This window comes from Hordeum vulgare, chromosome 5H, assembly GCF_904849725.1.
Source record: "Hordeum vulgare subsp. vulgare chromosome 5H, MorexV3_pseudomolecules_assembly, whole genome shotgun sequence".
Classification (NCBI taxonomy): domain Eukaryota; kingdom Viridiplantae; phylum Streptophyta; class Magnoliopsida; order Poales; family Poaceae; genus Hordeum; species Hordeum vulgare.
This window is the reverse complement of record NC_058522.1, coordinates 90,483,628-90,503,419: the sequence shown is the minus strand read 5'-3', so window position 1 is coordinate 90,503,419 and position 19,792 is coordinate 90,483,628.

Sequence of the window (19,792 nt, the reverse complement as noted above, 5' to 3'; positions counted from 1 at the left end):
CGTGAAGGCCGTAAGGCTATTCATAAAAATGTATCTATAAGAAGAACACAGACGCAGACGGTAATGTGACCGTTTATAAAGCTCGACTTGTGGAAAAGGGTTTTTCACAAGTTCAAGGAATTGACTACGATGAGACTTTCTCACCGGTAGCGATGCTTAAGTCTGTCCGAATCATGTTAGCTATAGCTGGCTTTTACGATTATGAAATGTGGCAGATGGATGTCAAAATGGCGTTCCTTAATGATTTTCTTAAGGAAGAGTTGTAAATGAAGCAACCCGAAGGTTTTGTCGATCCAATGAATGCTAACAAAGTATGCAAGCTCCAATGATCCATTTATGGACTGGTGCAAGCATCTCGTAGTTGGAATAAGCGCTTTGATGATGTGTTCAAAGTATTTGGGTTTATACAAGTGGTTGGAGAATCTTGTATTTACAAGAAAGTGAGTGGGAGCTCTCTGGCGTTTCTAATATTACTTGAATAAAGTGAGTGGATGACATATTGTTGATTGGAAACAACGTAGAGCTTTTGGAGAGCATAAAGGATTACTTGAATGAAAGTTTCTCTATGAAAGACCTAGGAGAAGCTGCTTACATTCTAGGCATTAAGATCTATAGGGATAGATCGAAACGCCTGATAGGACTTTCACAAAGCTCATACCTTGATAAAGTTTTGAAGAAGTTCAAAATGGATCAGTCCAAGAAGGGGTTCTTGCCAGTATTACAAGGTATAAAATTGAGTAAGACTCAGTGCCCAGCAACTGCGGAAGATAGAGAACAAGTGAGTTCCGTCCCCTACGCTTCAGCCGTAGGTTCTATCATGTATGCAATGTTGTGCAATAGACCAGACGTCAGCTTGGCCATAAGTATGGGAGGCAGGTTTCAGAGTAATCCAGGAGTGGATCACTGGACTGCGGTCAAGAATATTCTAACGTACCTGAAAAAGAGTAAGGAAATGTTTCTCCTTTATGGGGGTGACAAAGAGCTCTTCGTAAAGGGTTACACCGACGCAAGTTCTGACACCGATCTGGATGACTCTAAGTCACAAAGCGGATACATATTTATTCTTAATGGGGGTGCGGTAAGCTAGTGCAGTTCCAAGCAGAGCGTCGTAGCAGATTCTACATGTGAAGCGGAGTACATGGCTGCCTCGGAGGCCGCAAAGGGAGGTGTCTGGATGAACCAGTTCATGACAAATCTTGGAGTTGTGCCAAGCGCACTAGATCCATTGACTCTGTTATGTGACAACACTGGTGTCATTTCCTTAGCAAAGGAACCAAGGTTTCACAAGAAGACCAGACACATCAAACGACGCTTTAACCTCATCCACGACTACGTCGAAGGAGAGGACGTGAATAGTTGCAAAGTGCACACGGATCTGAATGTAGCAGACCCGCTGACTAAACCTCTTCCACGGGCAAAACTTGATCAACACCAGAACTGTATGGGTGTTCGATTTATTACAATGTAAATCGCATGGCGATGTGAGGATTAGATTATTGACTCTAGTGCAAGTGGGAGACTGTTGGAAATATGCCCTAGAGGCAATGATAAATAGCTGTTATTATATTTCCTGTTTAAAGATAATCATTTATTATCCGTGCTATAATTGTATTGAATGAAAACATCGATACATGTGTGGATACATAGACACAACAATGTCCCTAGAAAGCCTCTAGTTGGCTACCCAGTTGATCAAGGATAGTCAAGGTTTTCTGACTATGTGCAAAGTGTTGTTGCTTGATAACTGGATCACATCATTAGGAGAATCATGTGATGGACTAGACCCAAACTTTGAACATAGCATATTGATTGTGTCATTTTATTTCTATAGTTTTCTGCATGTCAAGTATTTGTTCCTATGACCATGAGATCGTATAACTCACTGACACCGGAGGAATGCCTTGTGTGTATCAAACGTCACAAGGTAACTGTGTGACTATAAAGGTGCTCTACAGGTATCTCCAAAGGTGTCTGTTGAGTTAGTATGAATCAAGACTGGGATTTGTCACTCCGTATGAGGGAGAGGTATCTCAGGGCCCACTCGGTAATACAACATCACACACAAGCCTTGCAAGCAATGTAACTAAGTGTAAGTCATGGGATCTTGTATTACGGAACGAGTAAAGAGACTTGCCGGTAACGAGATTGAAAGAGGTATGCGGATACCGACGATCGAATTTCGGGCAAGTAACATACCGAAGGACAAAGGGAATGACATACGGGATTATATGAATCCTTGACACTGAGGTTCAACCGATAAGATCTTCGGAGAATATGTAGGATCCAATATGGGCATCCTGGTCCCGCTATGGGATACTGACCGAGGACTACCTCGGGGCATGTCTACATAGTTCTCGAACCCGCAGGGTCTGCACACTTAAGGTTCGGCGATGTTTTAGTATAGTTGAGTTATATGCATGGTTACCGAATGTTTCTCGGAGTCCTGGATGAGATCACAGATGTCAGACTTCATTTGATTTCCGAAAAGTTTTCGGGCATTACCGGCAATGTACCGGGAGTGACGAATGTGTTCCGAAAGTTCAACCGGAGGGGGGCAACCCTCCCGGGGGAAGCCCAAAGGACTTATGGGTGGCGCACCAGCCCTTAGTGGGCTGGTGGGACAGCCCAATAAGAACTATGCGCCATAGAGAGAAAACCAAAGAAAGAAAAAAAAAGTGGGAAGGAAGGCAAGGACTCAACTTTCCAATCCTATTTTGAGTAGGATTGGAGTAGGAGTCCTACTCCTACTCTTGGACGGAGCACCTTGGGGGATTTTCCCTCAAGGAAAGCCCCTCCCCCTCCCTCCTATATATACTGGTGATTTAGGGCTGATTTGAGACAACTTTGCCACGTGCAACTCCGATCTAGACACCGTAGTTTTGCCTCTAGATCATATTTCTGTGGAGCTCGAGCGGAGCCCTGCAGGAGTAGACCCTTCACCACCATGGGAGCGCCGTCACGATGCCGGAGAACTCATCTACTTCTCCGTCTTGCTTGCTAGATCAAGAAGGCCGAGATCATCGTCGAGCTCTACGTGTGCTGAACGCGGAGGTGCCGTCCGTTCGACACTAGATCGGAGCGAATCGTGGGACGGATAGCGGGACGGTTCGTGGGACGGTTCTTGGGGTGGATCGAGGGACGTGAGGACGTTCCACTACATCAACCGCGTTTCTTAGCACTTCCTGTTGTGCGATCTACAAGGGTACATAGATCCATCTCCTCTCGTAGATGGACATCACCATGATAGGTCTTCGTGTACGTAGGAAATTTTTTGTTTCCCATGCAACGTTCTTCAACAGTGGTATTAGAGCTAGGTTCATGCGTAGATGTAATCTCGAGTAGAACACAAAGGGTTTTGTGGACGGTGATGTTAGATTTGCTGCCCTCCTTAGTATTTTCTCGTTTTGACAATATTGTTGGATTGAAGCGTCCCGGACCGACATTATTCGTACGCTTACGAAAGACTGGTTTCATCGCTTGACATGCAACCTCGTTGCATAAAGATGACTGGCGGGTGTCGGTTTCTTCAACTTTAATTGAATTGATTTTGACCGAGGCAGTCCTTGGAGAGGTTAAATAGCAATTTGCACATCTCCGTTGTGGTTTTTTGGTAAGTAAGATGCGATCTACTAGATACCCATAGCAGCCATGTTAAACATGCAACAACAATTAGAGGACGTCTAACTTATTTTTGCAGGGTATGCTTGTGATATGATATGGCCAATGATGTGATGTGATATATTGGATGTATGAGATCATCATGTTGTAATCGTTAATATCGACTTACACGTCGATGGTACCGCAACCGACAGGAGCCATAGGGTTGTCTTTAAACTAATGTTTTTGCAGATGCGTTTAATATATTGCTAGGACGTAGCTTTAGTAGTAATAGCATAAGTAGCACGACAACCCCGATGGCGACACGTTGATGGAGATCATGGTGTGGCACCGGTGACAAGAAGATCGTGTCGGTTCTTTGGTGATGGAGATCAAGAAGCACATGATGATGGCCATATCATGTCACTTATGAATTGCATGTGATGTTAATCCTTTTATGCACCTTATTTTGCTTAGAAAGACGGTAGCATTATGAGGTGATCTATCATTAAAATTTCAAGACGAAATTGTGTTCTCCCCGACTGTGCACCGTTGCTACAGTTCGTTGTTTCGAGACACCACGTAATGATCGGGTGTGATAGACTCAACGTTCACATACAATGGGTGCAAGACAGTTGCACACGCGGAACACTCGGGTTAAGCTTGACGACCCTAGCATGTGCAGACATTGCCTCGGAACACATCAGACCGAAAGGTCGAGCATGAATCGTATAGTTGATATGATTAGCATAGAGATGCTTACCACTCAAACTATCCTCAACTCACGTGATGATCGGACTTGAGCTAGTGAAATTGGATCATGTACCACTCAAATGACTAGAGAGACGTACTTTCTGAGTGGGAGTTTAGAAAGTAATTTGATTAGTTAAACTCTAATTATCTTGAACATAGTCTAAGTCCACTTTGAAAATATTTGTGTTGTAGATCAATGGCTCACGCGACAGTCACCGTAAATTTTAATACGTTCCTAGAGTAAGCTAAGTTGAAAGATGATGGAAGCAACTTTGTAGACTGGGCTCGTAATCTTAAGTTGCTCCTGCAAGCTGGAAGAAGGATTATGTCCTTAATGCCGCGCTAGGATATGAACCACCCGCCGCGGCTGACCAAGATGCTAAGAACGCTTGGTTAGCACGCAAGGAGGACTACTCAGTAGTTCAATGTGTAGTCTTGTATGGCTTAGAGCCGGGACTTCAATGTCGCTTTGAGCGTCATGGAGCATATGAGATGTTCCAGGAGTTGAAGTTTATCTTTCAGAAGAACGCCCGTATCAAGAGGTATGAGACCTTCGATAAATTCTATGCTTGCAAGATGGAGGTTAATTCGTCTGTCAGTGAACATGTGCTCAAAATGTCCGGTACTCAAACCGTCTAGGTGAGATGGGATTGAACTCCCGCAAGAGGCTATCACTGACAGAATTCTTCAATCACTGCCGCCAAGCTATAAGAGCTTTGTGTTGAACTATAACATGCAAGGGATGAACAAGTCACCCGGTGAGTTGTTCGCGATGCTGAAAGTCGAAGAGTCGGAACTCCGTAAAGAGCATAAAGTGTTGATGGTGAATAAGACCATTAGTTTCAAGAGAAACGACAAAGGAAAGAAGGGTAATTCAAATAAGAGTGGCAAGCCTATTGCCAGTCCGACGAAGAAACCCAAAGCTGGACCTAAGCCTGAAACGGAGTGCTATTATTGAAGGGTATGGGTCACTGGAAGCGCAACTGCCCCAAGTATTTCGGTGATAAGAAGGCGACCAAGGAAAAATCATGTATATTCGATATACATGTTATTGATGTGAACTTAACCAGCACTCATAGTAGTGCCTGGGTATTCGATACCGGTTCTATTGCTCATATTTGCAACTCGAAACAGGAACTATGGAATAAGCGAAGACTGGCGAAGGATGAAGTGACGATGCGCGTGGGAAATGGTTACAAGGTTGATGCAAGCACCGTCGGCACAGTTTCACTTCAGTTACCATCAGGATTAGTTATGAACTTAAATAAATATTATTTAGTGCTTGCGTTAAGCATGAACATTATAGCAGGATCTTGTTTATTGCGAGACGGTTACTCGTTTAAGTCAGAGAATAATGGTTGTTCTATTTCTATGAGTATTATCTTGTATGGTCATGCACCCAATGTTAGAGGATTGTTCATATTGAATCTTGATAGCGATAATACAGATATACATAACACTGAGACCAAAAGAGTTAGAGTTAACAATTATAGCGCCACGTTTTTGTGGCACTGCCGCTTAGGTCATATTGGTGTAAAGCGCATGAAGAAACTCCATACCGATGGACTTTTGGAGTCACTTGACACGTGCGAACCATGCCCCATGGGCAAGATGACTAAGACTCCGTTCTCCGGAACAATGGAGAGTGCAAGTGACTTGTTGGAAATCATACATACCAATGTATGCGTTCCGATGAGTATGGAGGCGCGCGGCGGATATCGTTATTTTCTCACCTTCACTGACGATTTGAGTAAATATGGTTATGTCTACTTGATGAAGCACAAGTCTGAAACATTTGAAAAGTTCAAGAAATTTTAGAGTGAAGTTGAAAATCATCATAACAAGAAGATCAAGTTCCTACGGTCTGATCGTGGGGGTGAATATCTGAGCTTCGAGTTTGGTGCTCACTTAAGAAAATGTGGAATTGTTTCACAGTTGACACCGCGTGGAACATCACAGTGTAATGGTGTGTTCGAACATCGTAATCGTACTTTATTAGAGATGGTGTGATCTATGATGTCTCTTACCGATTTGTCATTATCATTTTGGGGTTATGCATTAGAGACAGATGCATTCACTTTAAATAGGGCACCATCAAAATCCGTTGAGACGACACCATACGAACTGTGGTATGGCAAAAGACCAAAGTTGTCGTTTCTTAAATTTTGGGGATGTGATGCTTATGTCAAAAACCTTCTGCCTGAAAAGATGGAACCCAAAGCAGAAAAGTGTGTATTCATAGGTTACCCAAAAGAGACAGTTGGGTATACCTTCTATCTCAAATCCAAGGGCAAAGTGTTTGTTGCTAAAAACGGAGCTTTTCTTGAGAAGGAGTTTCTCTCGAAAGAATTGAGTGGGAGGAAGACAGAACTTGATGAGGTTGTCGAACCTCTAATTCCTCTTGATGGTGGCGCAGGGCAAGGGGAAACCCCTGTTGCTGCAGCGCCGGTTAAGGAGCAAGTTGATGATGATGATCATGAAACTTCATATCAAGTTACTATCGGACCTCGCAGGTCGACAAGATCACGTACTGCTCCTGAGTGGTATGGTAATCCTGTCTTAACAATTATGTTGTTGGACAACAATGAATCTGCGAATTATGAAGAAGCAACGGTGGGCCCGGATTCCAACAAATGGCTGGAGGCCATGAAGTCCAAGATAGGATCCATGTACGAGAACAAAGTGTGGACTTTGGAAGTACTACCTGAAGGCCGTAAGGCTATTCAGAAAAATGGATCTATAAGAAGAAGACAGACACGAACGGTAATGTGACAGTTTATAAAGCTCGACTTGTGGCAAAGGGTTTTTCACAAGTTCAAGGAGTTGACTATGATGAGACTTTCTCACAGGTAGCGATGCTTAAGTTTGTCTGAATCATGTTAGCAATAGCTGCCTTTTACGATTATGAAATGTTGCAGACGGATGTCAAAATGGCGTTCCATAACAGTTTTCTTAAGGAAGAGTTGTATATGATGCAACTCGAAGGTTTTGTCGATCCAAAGAATGCTAACAAAGTATGCAAGCTCCAGCGATCCATTTATGGACTGCTGCAAGCATCTCGGAGTTGGAATAAGCGCTTTGATGAGGTGTTCAAAGCATTTGGGTTTATACAAGTGGTTGGAGAATCTTGTATTTACAAGAAAGTGAGTGGGAGCTCTCTGGTATTTCTAATATTATATGTGGATGACATTTTGCTGATTGGAAACAACGTAGAGCTTTTGGAGAGCATAAAGGATTACTTGAATAAAAGTTTCTCTATGAAGGACCTAGGAGAAGCTGCTTACATTCTAGGCATTAAGATCTATAGGGATAGACCGAAACGCGTGATAGGACTTTCACAAAGCACATACCTTGATAAAGTTTTGAAGAAGTTCAAAATGGATCAGTCCAATAAAGGGTTCTTGCATGTATTACAAGGTATAAAATTGAGTAAGACTCGGTGTCGAGCAACTGCGGAAGATAGAGAACAAATGAGTTCCGTCATCTACGCTTCAGCCGTAGGTTCTACCATGTATGCAATGTTGTGCACTAGACCAGACGTCAGCTTGGCCATAAGTATGGCAGACAGGTTTTAGATTAATCCAGGAGTGGATCATTGGACTCCGATCAAGAATATTCTGAAGTACCTGAAAAGGACTAAGGAAATGTTTCTCGTTTATGGAGGTGACAAAGAGCTCGTCGTAAAGGGTTATGTAGACGTAAGTTTTGACACCGATCCGGATGACTCTAAGTTACAAACCGGATACGTATTTATTCTTAATGGGGGTGCGGTAAGCTGGTGCAGTTCCAAGCAGAGCGTCGTAGCAGATTCTACATGTGAAGCGGAGTACATGGCTGCCTCGGAGGCCGCAAAGGAAGGCGTCTGGATGAAGCAGTTCTTGACAGCTCTTGGAGTTGTGCCAAGCCCACTAGATCCATTGACTCTGTTATGTGACAACACTGGTGCCATTGCCTTAGCAAAGGAACCAAGGTTTCAAAAGAAGATCAGACACATCAAACGACGCTTTAACCTCATCCGCGACTACGTTGAAGGAGAGGGCTGAATATTTGCAAAGTGCACACGGATCTGAATGTAGTAGACCCGCTGACTAAACCTCTTCCACGGGCAAAACATGATCAACACCAGAACTTTATGGGTGTTCGATTTATTACAATGTAAATAGCATGGCAATGTGAGGACTATATTATTGACTCTAGTGCAAGTGGGAGACTCTTGGAAATATGCCCTAGAGGCAATGATAAATATTTATTATTATATTTCCTATTTAAAGATAATCGTTTATTATCCATGCTATAATTGTATTGAATGAAAACATAGATACATGTGTGGATACATAGACAGAACATTGTCCCTAGGAAGCCTCTAGTTGGCTAGCCAGTTGATCAAGGATAGTCAAGGTTTTCTGACTATGTGCAAATTGTTGTTGCTTGATAACTAGATCACATCATTGGCAGAATCATGTGATGGACTAGACCCAAACTATGAACGTAGCATATTGATCGTGTCATTTTATTGTTATAGTTTTCTGTGTGTCAAGTATTTGTTCCTATGACCATGAGATCATATAACTCACTGACACCGGAGGAATGCCTTGTGTGTATCAAATGTCACAACGTAACTGGGTGACTATAAAGGTGCTCTACAGGTATCTCCGAAGGTGTCCTTTGAGTTAATATGAATCAAGACTGGGATTTGTCACTCCGTGTGACAGAGAGGTATCTCGGGGACCACTCGGTAATACAACATCACACACAAGCCTTGCAAGCAATGTGACTAAGTGTAAGTCACGGGATCTTGTATTAAAGAACGAGTAACGAGACTTGCCGGTAAAGAGATTGAAATAGGTATGATCTTTGGAAAGTAACATACCGAAGGACAAAGGGAATGACATACGGGATTATATGAATACTTGACACTGAGGTTCAACTGATAAGATCTTCGGAGAATATGTAGGATCCAATATGGGCATCCAATCCCTCTATTGGATATTGATCGAGGAGTACCTTGGGGCATGTCTACATAGTTCTCGAACCCGCTGGGTTTGCACACTAAAGGTTCGGCAATGTTTTAGTATAGTTGAGTTATATGTGTGGTTACCGAATGTTGTTCGGAGTCCCGTATGAGATCACAGAAGTCACGAGGGTTTCCGGAATGGTCCAGAGACGAAGATTGATATATAGGATGACTTCATTTTGGGCATTATCGGGAATGTACCGGGAGTGACGAATGTGTTCCGGAAGTTAACTGCGAGGGGGGCAACCCTCCAAGGGGAAGACCAAAGGACTTATGGGTGGCGCACAAGCTGTTAGTGGGCTGGTGGGACAGCCCAATAAGGCCTATGTGTCATAAAGAGAAAACCATAGAAAGAAAGAAAAAGAAAAGGTGGGAAGGACTCCAATTTCCAATCCTATTTTGAGTAGGATTCGAGTAGGAGTCCTACTCCTCTTCTTGGCAGGTGCACCTTGGGGGCTTGGCCCTCAAGGCAAGCCCCTCCCCTCCCTCCTATATATAATCGTGATTTAGGGATGATTTGGGACAACTTTGCCACGTGCAACTCAGATCTAGACACCATAGTTTTGCCTCTAGATCGTATTTCTGCGGAGCTCGGGCGGAGCCCTGCAGGAGTAGATCCTTCACCATCACAGGAGCGCCGTCACGGTGCCGGAGAACTCATCTACTTCTCCGTCTTGCTTGTTGGATCAAGAAGGCCGAGATCATCGTCGAGTTGTACGTGTGCTGAACGCGGAGGTGTCGTCCGTTCGGCACTAGATCGGAGCGGGTCGTGGGACGGATCGCGGGACGGTTTGTGGGACGGTTCGCGGGGCGGATCGTGGGACGTGAGGACGTTCCACTACATCAACCGTGTTTCTTACCGCTTCCTGCTGTGTGATCTACAAGGGTACGTAGATCCAAATCTCCTCTCGTAGATGGACATCACCATGATAGGTCTTCGTGTACGTAGGAAATTTTTTGTTTCCCATGCAACGTTCTTCAACATATTCATGAGCTAACCAAGGTTCTTATGCAATTTTGAGCTTGTTATGTCATTTTGGAGCTAAATTAGTGAAGTTATGAGCTAACCAAGGTTCTGTCATGTTTTTTACCTAACTAAGGTAATTATGTCATTTTGGAGGATAATTAGCTAAGTATGTCTTTGTTGGGGAAAATAAGCTACATAGAAGAGGAAAGAGAAGAAGAAAGAAGATAAGAAGAAGGAGAAGAAAAAGAAGAAGAAGGAGGAGGAGGAGGAGGAGGAGGAGAAGAAAAGAAGAAGGAGAAGAATGAGGGGAGAAGAAGAAGGAGAAGAAGGAGAAGAAGGATGGCTCCTTCTTATGCTTCTCCTCCTCCTTCTTCATCTCTTCTTCTTCTCTACTTCTTCTTCCTTCTTTTCATTTTTCCTATTTCTTCTCCTCTTGTCCTCTTCTTGGAGCTAAATTAGCTAAGTATGTCTTTCTAGAGATAAATGGGCTAATTATGTCATTGTTGGGCAAAATAAGGTAAGGATAATATGAAAGAGGAGAAGAAAGATGAGGAGAAGAAGAAGAAGAAAAGAAGAAGAAGGATAAGAAGGAGAAGGAGGACTCCTTCTCCTCCTTCTCCTTCTTCTTCTCCTTCTTCTTCTCTTCTTCTTCTCTTCTTCTTCTTCTTCCTTCTTTTCATTTTCCTATTCCTTATCCCCTTCTCCACTTCTTGGATCTAAATTACCTCAGTATGTCTTTTTGGAGGTAAATGTTCTAATTATGTCATTTTAGAGGAAAACAAGCTAAGTATATAATATTATTAAGCTAACCAAGGTTCTTATGCAATTTTGAGCATATTATGTAATTTTGGAGCTAAATTAGCTAAGTTATGAGCTAACCAAGGTTCTTATGATGTTTTTACCTAACTAAGGTAATTATGTTATTTTGGAGGATAATTAGCTAAGTATGTCTTTGTTAGGGAAAATAAGCTACATAGAAGAATAAAGATAAGAAGAAAGAAGAGAAGAAGAAGGAGAAGAAAAAGAAGAAGAAGAAGGAGGAGGAGGAGGAGCAGAAGGAGAAGGAGAAGGAGCACGAGGAGAATAAGAAGAAAAGAAGAAGAGAAGAACAAGGAGGAGAGAAGCCTACTTCTTCTCATCCTACTCCTTCTTCTTCTCTTATTCTTATCTTCTTATTTTTCTTCCTTCTTTTCATTTTTCCTATTTGTTCTCCTCTTGTCCTCTTCTTGGAGCTAAATTAGCCAAGTATGTATTTTTGGAGCTAAATGGGATAATTATGTCATTGTTGGGGAAAATAAGGTAAGGGGAATATGAAAGAGGATAAGAAAGAGGGGGAGAAGAAGAATAAGAAGGAGAAGAAGGAGAAGGAGGAGCCACCTTCTCCTTCTTCTTCTTCTTCCTTCTTTTCATTTTCCTATTTCTTCTACTCTTCTACTCTTCTTGGAGCTAAATTAGCTAAGTATATCTTTTGGAGCTAAATTGGCTAATTATTTCATTTTGGAGCTAAACAAGCTAAGTATATAATATTCATGAGCTAACCAAGGTTATTATGCCATTTTGAGCTTATTATACCATTTTGGAGCTAAACTAGCTAAGTTATGAGCTAACCAAGGTTCTTATGATGTTTGTACCTAACTAAGCTAATTATGTCATTTTGGAGGATAATTAGCTAAGTATGTCTTTGTTGGGGAAAATATGCTACGTAGAAGAAGAAAGAGAAGAAGAAAGAGAAGAAGAAAGAAGATAAGAAGAAGGAGAAGAAAAAGAAGAAGGAGGAGGAGGAGGAGTGTGAGGAGGAGGAGAAGGAGAAGGAGAAGGAGGAGGAGGATAAGAAGAACAAAATAAGAAGAAAAGAAGAAGGAGAGAAGAAGAAGGGGAAGAAGAAGGAGAAGAAGGAGAAGAAGGATGGTTCCTTCTCCTTCTTCTCCTCCTTCTCCTTATTCTTCTCTTCTTGTTCCTTCTTCTTATTTTTTCTCTTTCTTATCATCTTGTCCTCTTCTTGGAGCTAAATTATCTAAGTATGTCTTTTTGGAGCTAAATGGGCTAATTATGTCATTGTTTGGGAAAATAAGGTAAGGAGAATATGAAAGAGGAGAAGAAAGAGGAGGAGAAGAAGAAGAAAAAAAGAAGAAGAAGGAGAAGAAGAAGGAGAAGGAGAAGGAGGAGAAGTAAGACTCCTTCTCCTTCTTCTTCTCCTTCTCCTTCTTCTTCTCCTTCTTCTTTTCTTATTCTTCTCTTCTTCTTCTTCTTCCTTCTTTTCATTTTTCCTATTTCTTCTCCTCTTGTCCTCTTCTTGGAGCTAAATTAGTTAAGTATGTCTTTTTGGAGCTAAATGGCCTAATTATGTCATTTTGGAACTAAACAAGCTAAGTATATAATATTCATGAGCTAACCAAGGTTCTTATGCCATTTTGAGCTTATTATGTCATTTTGGAGCTATATTAGCTAAGTTATGATCTAACCAAGGTTCTTATGATTTTTTTACCTAACTAAGCTAATTATGTCATTTTGGAGCATAATTAGCTAAGTATGCCATTGTTGGGGAAAATAAGCTACGTAGAAGAACAAAGAGAAGAAGAAAGAAGAGAAGAAGGAGAAGAAAAAGAAGAAGAGGGAGAAGAAGGAGAAGGAGGAGAAGAAGAAGAAGGAGAATAAGAAGAAGAAAAGAAGAAGAAGGAGAAGAAGAAGGAGAAGGAGGAGAAGAAGGAGAAGGACTAGAAGAAGGAGAAGAAGGAGAAGGAGGAGAAGGAGTCTTCTCCTTCTTCTCCTCCTCCTCCTCCTTCTTCTCCTTCTTCTTCTCTTCTTCTTCTTCTTCTTCTTCCTTCTTTTCATTTTTCCTATTTCTTCTCCTCTTCTACTCTTCTCGGAGCTAAATTAGCTAAGGATGTCTTTTTGGAGCTAAATGGGCTAATTATGTCATTTTGGAGCTAAATTACCTAAGTATACCTCTTCGGAGCTAAACTAGCTAAGTATGTCATTTTGGTTCTAAATTAGCTAAGTACGTATTTTTCGAGCTAAAGTAGCTAATTATGTCAGAAATGAACTAGAGAAAACTTACTGTCGTGGTCATCAAGGAGGAGAAGCACCAGGGTTGCTCGCAGCGGCTTCGTTTGGAGAAGGTTGCCCTCGAGAAGGGTCGTGCAATGCCGCTCGGGAGTTATTCTCCAAAAAAGATACTTCGCAATGTCTCAGTTAGCATGATGACACTGTATTGTTAATACTAGTTTGTAATGACCATTGAAATGAAACTCACCGTGCCAATCGCAGAGCAGACGGGCATCGGCGGAGGGGCTTGACCGGTCTTCTCGCACATAGACAGCACATTTGGTTTTGAAGAGTAGGTCGTATTAGTTAGTAGTGAAACAGACATTACACACATGATTTGGCTAATGTGCAAAAGAAACTTACCACAAAAAGCTCGTACATGGCCAGGTGACCCACCTCATTCCGGTCCCTCTCCTCCTCAATCAACGGAGTCGTGGTCCGGTCCCTCTCGTCAAGAGGAGCCTCAAGAGCAGCCTGGCTTGCCAATCTCTCTTTCTCAAGAGCAGCCTGGTTTGCCAATCTCTCTTTCTCAAGAGCAGCCTCGTTTGCCGCTCTCTCTTTTTGAAGAGCAACGTGCAACACCATTCCTCGTTACCACAGTAATGATCGATGGGCACACACACAATGAAATGGATGAAAGTTTTCTAAGTCCGTACAACTAACCTCGATGGCAAGATCGACTGGCCGTGGACGAGGCGTGATCTCAGGACAGGAGCTCGACTGGCGCGCCTTTATCTCCGGGAGAGCGAGTGGACAACGTATTATCCCACCTCCAAAGGCTATCGAGCCATGGGGCCTCCCGCCACCAGATATCATCACCAGCTCTGGATGCAAAGGTTCCTGGCTCGGGTTAAAGTCCTCCCCTTTCCAAGCCTTCCCCATGTCGCTATGTTTCACGAGCTTGTGGTGGGATGATATGTTGGTCAAGTTCTTCGGATCATCCAGGTCAGGCTCAGAGAATGCCTTCGCCTTCTTGATGGAGGAAGTATGGGCCATGCCATAAAGGTCGTACAACTCTGGCATCTCCGTATAATTGCGATGTGCCTAAGGGGCTCAAGCTAGCATGAACAAGAATTGCATGAATCATGAAGTAAACCACATACCCAATTTCGTCCGAACTGAACTTAGTTGGTGCTACCTTGATGGTGTGGCACACCAACCATTTGTCTACGCCGATCCTTCGCATTGTCGTGGACGGCTCGCTAGTTGCATGTGCACCACTCATCCACCAAGGCCTCCCAACAATCCATCTTATCCGCACACCATCTCGGGGGCACCTATAAGTTATTAAAAATAATTTTGAGCACTACGTCTATGAATCAAATCAAGAAAACTACGTACAAGGCCTTAAGAATAGGTAATTACCTTCACGTACTTCTCCTTCTTTAGATACTTTCCACGGCACTACTTCTTCTGCTTCTTAATACCACGCGTGGCATAGTAGTCTCGAATAGCCTCCGGCCGAGGCTTGTGGCGTAAGTTCAGTAATAACCGCCTACACTCGGCCTCATGAACCTTGGCCACCTCCTCCTCATATCCCTCCTCACACCTATAGAAGGTCTACAATAAAACGAGACAACACCGATTAGTACAATAATTAGATATATTGTTAATTTTAGATTGTGTAAAAGGTAATTTACCCAAAAGTTGTTGGTCAGCATCTCGGCCCTCGTGTAGCACAAGACACCATCTATAATCTCCTTGGGCGGGGCCTGCGCAGCCTGGTAGTGCTCCTAGGTAAATCCTAGTGTAGGAACCTGACCCTCACCATCTATAATCTCCAAGGACGGTGTTCGGCTTGCGGACTCCAAGAGGGTGTTTCCATCCCCTGCGATATGATAAGGTCAACGCATTAGATATTTTAAGAAACTTGAAGGCAAAAGCTAAAAAAGAGTAAATGTACTTACCTGTCCCCTTCAGGCTTAATCACTGGCCTCTACTCGCGGGTAGCCGGCATGACCGGTAGACGTGTACTACCACACTAGTACGTGGTGTCCCCGTCCACCTGCACGCCGCCCTCACTATCCGTAGACTCATCCCCGCCATCAACATAATAGCCACCCGGACCCTCAGTCCAATCCGGCACCTCGGTGTGATCCGACCAGGTACCCCATCTGGACGTCTCCACATCGGCTGAAGCCTCTATGGTAGGAGTCTCCTAGGAGGTAGCCTCAGGAACCGGAGTCTCATGGGCAGAACGCACCTCGTGCCGAGGCTGATCCTGGACCGGAATCTCATGGGCCGAATGCCCATCACCCGAGGCTCCTGGACCGGAGTCCCCATAGCCTCCTCCGCAAACGGGTCCACCATAGTAGTCCTGTGCTCGGGTGAATGAGCTGGTCGTGGTGGTGAGGACGGCCTAGCAGTCCACCTACATCTTTCGAGGCCACCACCTCTCCCTATACCCTTCCCCTTCTTTCCTACCCGACCAGCACCTCTCCCAGTGGGAAATGCCGCCGATGAAGAAGCACCCGCGGGTGATGCCGTTAGACTATCTGCCAAGGCTCTACGAAATGGAAGTACCACCCCTCGTGCGGGCCGCCGAAGAAGAACCCGTCGAGCAATCTGGACCTGCGCCCACCATCTTTCAACACCTGCTGACCTGCCATGATTAAGATTAAAAGAAATTAGTACAACATAAAAAAATTGAATAACTGACATGAATAATAATATGTACATATATAATTTAAGTTGGGATGCATACAAAATATTAATCATCATCAATAAATGCACCATCATCATCACTATCACGCATGTCTTCATGAATGACGTGCTCATCTGGTTCAACGACATGAAGTTGTGGAAGGCCTTTCTGTAATCGGTCAAGCATTGACAGGTCATCCGCATCAGTAACCTCATCTAGTTCCAGCTCTGCTGGTTCCGGCTCAGGGGTAAAGTCGGATTCATTGTCGCTGTCTACTTCCATGTTCTGGGGTGAAGCACGACGGGTCTTGAAATGTTTCTTGGAAAGACGTGTTTCTTGGAAGAATTCTCCATCATATGTGTCTGGGTTAATGTGAGGTTCATAATCCTGTTCATTTGGGGGAGGTGGTCTACCATGTGGCGGCACTTCATAAACAACATACCAACCTTCTAGGTTCTTATTAGTTTGGCATGCCCACGGTACATAGAAAAATTGGGTCGCCTGTTGAGCTGTAATTGAGACATCGGGAACATCTAAATGGGTGTTTGGATGGATTTCGACTAGTCCTATATGTTCACGAGTCCTTCTAGTCTCCTTCGGCTGAAACCAATAACATTTGAAGACTATGACGTTCGGTGGGTTTTCAACATAGAATTGAAGTTCATAAATTGCTTCCACTCTTCCATAATACTCGATACCACAATTTGTAGATTTCCGGTCGGGCATAGATAGCTCTTTAAGACACAACAATTTGTAGATTTCCGGTCGGGCATAGATAGCTCTTTGCCAAAGGTACGAAAGAGATACCCGTTGATGTTGTATTTCTCAAACGAACGGACCTTATAATCAAAACCATTAGCGGCTTGGTTCAATTCGGCGTCCATAGCCTCTGAATTAGCCTACAAGTTTAATACAAAAAGATTGTTGCATTAGCCGCAAGTTAGACCAAGAAATGAAATGGTCCATTATTGATAATTACCGTTTGTTTGAACCAAGAGATGAAACCGGGATAGCCGCCTCCATGCTTTGCTAGAAGCTCATACTCTTCGAGGGAATCATTTTGGATCACCGCTCCATCCGAGAGTTTGGTGACGTATCAGCTGTATGAAATATCCGAGAATAAGAGCAGTTCAAAGGAATTAGAAGTTACTTAAATATGTGCCGATAACTTACTCGATGTACGGCCGCACTTCTGTTAGGTTATTGAATATATACAATGAAATGTTCCGCCATTCTTCGACACCCAATGTTATTGGTTTCGAAGCACCGGCTGGTGCGAGCTTCCCTTTGAATAGGCTGAGGTTAGATCCACCTTTTTTAGGGTCTGATTCATTGTACCGAGGCTTCGGATTATGCAAATGATGATGTTTGGCTTCGTAGTGTGCTGTCACAAAGTTTGCCACCTCCTCAGTAATGAATGCCTCAGCCATCGATGCTTCAATTCTACGCTTATTTTTACATTTAGCTCGAAGCGTCTTCAGCATCCTCTCAGTTGCATAGCACCAACAATTTTGCACGGGCCCACCCAATCTTGCCTCGGTCACTAGATGTAAAATGAAATGCTGCATTGGATTAAAGAAGCCCGGCGGAAAGATCTTCTCTAACTTGCACAACAACTCCGTTGCAAACTCCTCCATGTCATCTACCACGCCAGGCAACAATTCTTTCGCACAAACAACACGGAAAAAATAGCTCAGCTCCGCCAGTACTGTCCATTCATCCTCAGGAATAAAGCCACGTAACATCACCGGCATTACCCGCTCAAGCCGTATGTGCCAATCATGACCCTTTAGACCAAAGATTTTTAATTTTTCAAGACTCGCTCCCCTCTTTAGATTCGTTGCATACCCATTGGGGAATGTCAAGTGCATTTTGACCCATAAGATAATTTCCCTCATAGCTGGCCTTCCAAGATTGAACCAGGCCTTTGGCTTCGACCACTTCTGCTTTCCTTTGCCTTCTTGCATGTTTTGTAACGGTCTATGATATAGTGTCTCTTGATCGACTCTAGCCTTAGTATTATCCTTTATCTTCCCATCTTTGTTGAACAATGTACCAAAAATAGCCTCTCCGATATTCTTTTCAGTGTGCATCATGTCGATATTGTGTGGAAGAAGGAGGTCTTTGAAGTAAGGCAGATTCCACAAGCATGGCTTGTGAGTCCAGGCGTGTTTTGAATTATACCCCTTGAAATAACCTAGACGCTCTGGATCAGGCTCGAGCGCATTTAACTGATCCAGGATCTGTTGGCCTTTCAACGCAGGTGGTGCCATGTTTTTGACAACTTTACCTTTGGTAAAGTTCTTCTTGTCTTTTCTGAACTCATGGTCAGGATCCAGGAACTGTCTATGCAAGTCAAAGCAAGAATACTTCCTACCTGTCTGCAACCACTGAAACTGAAGAGCTACCTTGCATATGGGTCACGGAAACCTTCCATGCACACACCATCTAGAGAATAGCGCATACGCCGGCAAGTCATGCATAGAGTACATGTATCACACATGCATTTTGAAGTTTTCTTTTCTAGCGGCATCATATGTCTTGAACCCATTATCCCAAGCTCCTTGCAATTCATCCTTAAGTGGTTGCATGTACACATTCATATTCTTCCCCGGATAATTGGGCCCTAGAATTATCAACGTAAAAAATATGTTCTTTCTTTGCATAATCTTCCCGGGGGCGATTGAGTGGAATGACAAATACAGGCCAACAACTGTATTGGGTGGCCGTCATGCCGAAGGGATTAAAACCATCTATGGTGACGCAGACTCGAGGATTCCTTGGATATGCCACTTTATCCTGATGTAATCTATCAAACTCTTTCCACGCTTCCCCATCTGATGTGTGTACCGCCATCTTATTCCCATCTGCATCTAGTTCGGTTCTTTTGCCCAATTTGTGCCATGTCATTTGTCTCGCTGTCTCTTTGACCATGAAAATACGTTGAAGCCTCGGTATGATTGGCATATACCGAAGAACATTAACTGCAATTTTGGTCTGCCTCTTCTCACCCATACCATTGTCTACCACAAGATACCTACAAGACTTGCAAATGGGACAATAGTTCAAATGTGCATACTCCTTCCTAAATAAGGCACATCCATTCTCACGGGCATCTATATTCTGATGGGGCATCTTAAGTACACAAAGTATTCTGTCCGACTGGTAGATGTTCGCAGGCATGACATGTCCTTTGGGTAGAATGCGTCCAAATAGTGTCATCATCGCGTCGTAGCATTCTCTTCCCAAGTTGAACTGAGCCTTCAGAGCCATTACTTGTGCAATGGCATCCAGCTGACAAAGCTCAGTGTGCTCGTGGAGAGGACATTTTGAAGACTCCCACATTTCATAGAAGGCCTTTGCAGATTCCTCCATCTCATCTTCCGAATCCTGAGCATCATCAAAGTCTTGCACCATGTCTTCGATCCCGGTACCATGCTCGTCGGTGCGACGACGAACCACCTCAGCTCTGGTGCGTTGTATAGACTCACCATGAAATGTCCACACCATATAATTAGGCTTAAAACCCCTCCTCTTCAGGTGTTTAATCATTACAGCCTCTGTAATCTTTTTATAGTTGGCGCATCCAGTACAAGGGCACCAGTTTGTTTCCTGGCCATTTGCAAATGCGGCTTTCACAAACTCTTTGGTTTTTAGAAACCATTCTTTCGTCATCTATTTCTGACTAGTGTGACCGGTGTACATCCATGCACGATCACTCATCTTGCCTAGCCACTAAACACACAAGAAATATATTTATATATAATTCAGC